This window comes from Macaca thibetana, chromosome X (assembly GCF_024542745.1).
Source record: "Macaca thibetana thibetana isolate TM-01 chromosome X, ASM2454274v1, whole genome shotgun sequence".
NCBI classification, from domain to species: Eukaryota; Metazoa; Chordata; class Mammalia; order Primates; family Cercopithecidae; genus Macaca; species Macaca thibetana.
Genome location: NC_065598.1, coordinates 45,004,305 through 45,010,304, shown reverse-complemented (window position 1 = coordinate 45,010,304; position 6,000 = coordinate 45,004,305).

The following is a 6,000-nucleotide window of genomic DNA, read 5'->3' as shown; positions in this document are numbered from 1 at the left end:
AAATGGAACAAAACACAAAACATTTTGCAACATGATAGTTGCAAGTCAAGAAACTGTCACTAGCTCCCATTAGGCAAACTTAATGACCAAATATATTAGAATCACTGGCTTGATTTTGGGTTTCTCCAATAAGTAGCCCAAGTGTTTGAGTGTAGGTTTTGGTTTTCTAAAATGGTTTTGTTTGATTGTTTGTTTTACTGAGAGGCAATACCAGGAAACACTGATAAGGTGTAAGGAAATGAGAATGAAAGTTAATGCAAAGACTGTTTTTTGTTTGTTTGCTTGTGTTTTGTTTGTTTGTTTCTTTCTTTCTTTCTTTTAGATGGAGTCTCACTCTGTCGCCCAGGCTGGAGTGCAGTGGTACGATCTCGGCTCACTGCAAGCTCCATCTCCTGTGTTCATGCCATTCTGCTGCCTCAGCCTCCTGAGTAGCAGGGACTACAGGCACCCACCACCACACCCAGCTAATTTTTTCATATTTTTTTTAGTAGAGATGGGGTTTCGTTGTGTTAGCCAGGATGGTCTCGATCTCCTGATCTCATGATCTGCCTGCCTCGGCCTCCCAAAGTGCTGGGATTACAGGTGTGAGCCAGTGTGCCTGGCCAAGAGTGTGTTTTTAAGTTAGTTGCCATTGTGGGTAACAGAAGGTCAGTTCCAGAGGGGAACAGTGAAAGACAGTAAAGAACACACCTCAGCAATCTGGCAGAATAGATCTCAGACTTCACTAACCTCCACAAAAGTTCAACTGACAAATAGCCACAAATAAGAACACCTTTGTGAAAACCTCAAAACTTGGAAATAAGCCTGATATACCTGTGTGGACCACAGAACCAAATAAGAACCACAAGAGAGGGTAAAAAACATGATCTCACTGGTTGTGTCACCCCTCTTCCTTCCCCTCCCCCAAGTTGCCACAGTGTCACACAGAGAGAATTCCTCAGGAGTCACAGTTTCTACAGTGGGGAAAGAGAGCCAGAGGTGGACATACAGCTTCCCTAGCATTTTGAGATGCTTCCCAAGAAGCCCACTTTACTCTCACCTCATAGGGAACACAAGAGGTATTGGCATGACTAGACTACCTAGGGTCAGATAGAAATAAAGCAAGAACACAGTGACTAGTATACACATACTTGTGTTAGTTCTTTGTAATTGCCAGTAATGGCACATGATCAGAGACAGCAGTCAACAGCATAGCTCATCTTCAAAGCTGAGCTGACTGTTACCAGAATTGGTGGGAAGTTCTGCCTGGCTGGAATCTCTAAACAGACAGCCTCCAGGCCCAGCCTTAGACCCTACCCGAGGGCCCCATCCAGGGACAGCACAATTTAGCAAAAAGCAGGGGCTAGTTCTGCCACACATAGGAGTTTAAACAGCGCTTGGCATGGCCTCAATGCCCACTTGAAGACCTTGTCCTGGAAAGGTGTGATGGACTGCCACAGTGAATGCTGGGAAAGAGCAGTGGCTAGTTCTGCCACAACCAAGAGTTTAAACAGCACTCAACTCAGCTTCAAACTCAGCCTGCCTAGACACTGCCCAGAGAGATAGATGCCCACCACAGTGCATTTTGGCAAAGTGCAGAGGCTACTTCTGCCACACCTAGGAGTTTAAACAGTGCTTGGCCCATCCTCAAAGCCCACCACAAGGCCCCATCTAGGCAGGGAGGCAAACCTCAACAGTGCATTTCTACTTAGCATAGCAGCTGGTCCCATCCATCTCAAGCAGTGATTCTGCCTAACCTGAGGTCCCAGCCTACAACCCTGTCCAAATACATACCTCAAACAGTGGTGCTACCTGGCCATGGAATACACCTTTTGGTCAAGCCCAATAAAAGGCAATTGTAGTAACCTGCCAGCAGCTCTGCCTGATTAAAGAGCTCAGCCAGTGGTCTTACCTGACAGTGGAGCTGAGTCAGCAGCCCCATCCCAAATCAGAGCTAAGGCAGCAGCCCACATATCTAGAGAATCCAAAAGCAAGCTCTTCCTGCCCAGGGTCATTATGAGTTGGCCCACAAAGAATCACAGGCCAGGCTAAATAGTGAAGGTTTATCCCTGACAAAGAACACCTGTAAAAGCCAGAAGAGGTAGCTGTCTCCCCAAATGCACAGACACAAATGCAAGGACACAAGGTTTACAAAGAACCACGAAATCATGACACCTCTAAAGAAACTAACAAAGTTTCAACAGTGAACCTTTAAAAATGGAAGTCTATAAAATGACAGACAAAGAATTCAGAATAATAATCTTGAGGAAGTTTAGTGAGCTACAAGAATGTATGAAGTAAAAAATTAAATGCAGTTTGGAAAACAGTGCACAAACAAAATGAAAAGAGTAACAAAGAAATAGAAATAATAAAAAGTAAAACTCCTAGAGATGAAAAATACAATGACTGAAATGGAAATGCAATAAAAAGCTTTAACAGTAGGCTCAATCAAGCAGAAGAAAGTATAAGAGAGCTTAAAGATGATTCTATACATAGAAAACCCTAATGACTCTGAAAAAGGATACTAGAACTGATAAATTCAGTAAAGTTCCAGGATACAAAATCAATGTACAAAAATCAGTGGCATTTTTACACACTAATAACATCTAGCTAAGAACCAAATCAAGAACACAATCTCATTTATAATAGCAACAAGAAAATGAAATACATAAGAATTTATCTCACCAAGGAGGTGAAAGATCTCTACAATGAGAACTACAAAATACTGCTGAAAAAAATTAGATGTGATGCAAATAAATGGAAAAATATTCTATGCTCATGGACTGGAAGAAAATACATAGTTAAAATGACCATACTGCCCAAAGCAATTTACAGGTTCAATGCTATTCCTATCAAAATACCAATATCACTTTTCACAGATTTAGAAAAATCTATTATAAAATTTATTTGGAACCAAATTTAACCCAAATGTCCAAAGCAATCACAAGCAAAAAAACAAAGCCAGAGGCATCGCATTGCCTGACTTCAAACATCTGAAATTGTCCAACCAATGAAGCAAAAATAAGAAGCAGACTAAAAAGAAGGAAGAAAGCCTATGAGAACTATGGGACACTATCAAGAGATCTAATTACCACATAACAGTAATTCCAAAGGAAAAGAGAGAACAAAGGGACCAGAAGCATATTTTAAAAAAAAATGGCTGAAAACCTCCCAAATCTTAGGAAAGATGCCAACATCCAGGTACAGGTGGCAGAGAGGTCACCAACAATATTCAACCCAGAGTTCACCAATGCACAAAATAATGAAACTATCAAAAATTAAAGACAAAGAAAAAATTCTGAAAGCATCATGAAATAAGAAATACATTATCTACAAGGGAGTTCCAATATGACTATCAGCATATTTCTCAGCAGAAACACTGCAGGACAGTAATATAGTTGGATATTTGTACCTGCCCAAATCTCATCTTGAAATGTAATCTCCAGTCTTGGAGGTGGGGCCTGCTGGGAGTTGTTTGGATCATGGGGGCAGATCCCTCATGAATGGCTTCAGTCATCCCTTTGGTGATAAGTGAACTCTTTGTGAGTTCACATGAGATCTGATTGTTTAAAAGTATGTGGTACCTCCCCCTGACTCTCTCACCCCTGCTTTCACCATATGATATGTCTACTCCCCCTTTGCCTTCTGCCATGACTGTAAGCTTCCTGAGGCTTCTCCAGAAGCCAAGCAGATGTTGTCACATGGATCCTATAAAGCTTGCAGAACTATAAGCCAATTAAACATCTTTTCTTTATAAATTATGCAGACTCAGGTATTTCTTTATAGCAATGAAAGAACAGACTAGTGCAGAAAATTGGTAAAGAGTAGAGTATTGCTGTAAAGAAACCTAAAAATGTGGGAGCAGCTTTGTAACTGGGTAGCAGACAGAGGCTGGAAGAGTTTGGAGGACTCAGAATATAGGAAGATGAAAGAGTGATTGGACCTTGTTAGAGACTAAGTGGTTGTGACCAAAATGCCAATAGTGATATGGACAGTGAAGCCCGGGCTGCTGAGGTCTCAGAGGGAAATGAGGAACTTATTGGGAACTGGAGCAAAGGTCATGCATGTTATGCCTTAGCAAAGAGATTGGATGTATTCTGTTCATTTTCTAGGGAATCTGTAGATGTTTGAACTTGAGAGTCATGACCTATGGTATTGGCAGAATAAATTTCTAAGGAGCAAAGCATTGAAGATTTGGCCTGGCTGCTTCTAACAACCTGTGTTCAGAAGCAGGAGCAAAGAAATGATTTAAAGTAGGAACTTATATTTAGAAAGAAAGCAGAGCATAAAAGCTTGAAAAAATTGTAGGTGATGTGGCAGAGAAAGAAGAAACTTTTTCAGGAGAGGAATTCAAGTGGGCTGTGGAGCAATCACTTATTAGAGACATTTGCATAACAAAAGGGAGCCACATGCTAACAGCCACGACAATAGGGAAAAGACCTTGAAGGCATTTCAGAGACTTTTGTGGCAGCTACTCCCATCACAGGCCAAGGTCTAGGAATGAAGAATGACTTTGTAGGCCAGGCCCAGGGCCCTGCTGCCTTGTGCAGCCTCAGAACACTGCTCCTCACATCCAAGCTGTTCTGTCTCCAGCCTTGGCTCAAAGGGCCCCAGATACAACTCAGGCTACTGCTTCAGAAGATGCCAGCCATAAGCCTTGGTGGCTTCCATATGTTGTTAAGCCTTCAGGCATACAGGGCGCAAGAGTGGTGGATTCTTAGCAGCCTCTGCCTAGATTTCAGAGGATGTATAGAGAAGCCTCAGTGTCCAGGCAGAAGCCTGCTGCAGAGGTGGAGGCCTCACAGAGAACCTCTACTAGGACAGTGCAGAGGGGAAATGTGGGGTTGGAGGCTCCATACAGAGTCCCCACTGGAGCACTGCCTAGTGGAGCTGTGGGAAGAGACCCATCATCTTCCAGACCCCAGAATGGTAGAAAAAATGGCAGCTTGCATCCTTAGCTTGGAAAAGCTACAGATATTCAATGCCAAGCTGTGAGATCAGCCCTGAGGCTTTAACCCTGCAAAGCCACAGAGGAAGAGCTTCCCAAGGCCTTGGGAACCCACTCTTTGCGCCAGTGTGCTCTGGATGTGGAACATGGAATCAAAGGAGATTGTTTTAGAGCTTTAAGATGTAATGACTGCCCTGCTGGGTTTTCAGCCTATGTGGGGCCCATTCCTCCCTTTTTTGGCCAATTTCTCCCTTTTGGAGTGGGAATATTTATCCAATGGCTATACCCCTACTGTATCTTGGAAGTAACTAACTTGATTTTTTATTTTACAGGCTTCTAGGTGGAAGGGACTTGTCTTTTCTCAGATGAGACTTTGGACTTGGACCTGGGACTTTTGAGTTAATGGTAGAATTAGTTAAGATTTTGGGGGATGATTAGGAAGCATGACTGTATTTTGCAATGTGAGAAGGACATAAGATTTGGGGAGGAGTAGGGGGAGAATAATATAGTTGGATATTTGTTTCTGCCCAAATCTCATGTTGAAATGTAATCCCCAGTCTTGGAGGTGGTGCCTGGTGGGAGGCGTTTGGATCATGGTGGTGAATCCCTCATGAATGGCTTCAGCCATCCCCTTGATGATAAGTGAGCACCATGCTTCCTGTAAAGCTTGCAGAACTATGAGCCAGCCAATTAAACCTCTTTTCTTTGTAAATTGTCTTTATAAATACCCAGTCTCAGGTATTCTTTGTAGCAATGCAAGAACAGACTAATAGAGGCAGGAAGGAATAGAATGATATATTCAAAGTGCTCATAGAAACTAATTGCCAACCAAGAATACTTTACCTGACAAACGACTTTCAGAAGTGAGAAAGAAATGAAAACCTTCACAAATGAACAAAAGCTGAGGGAGTTCATCCCCACTAGGCCTGCCTTACAGAAATTACTAAGGAGAGTTCTTTAAGCTTTACCTAAAGGCCAAGGCCTCTAATTAATAACATAAAACATATAAAAGTACAAAACTCAATAGTATAACTAATACATAATCACATTCAGAATACTCTGGATTGAAATGG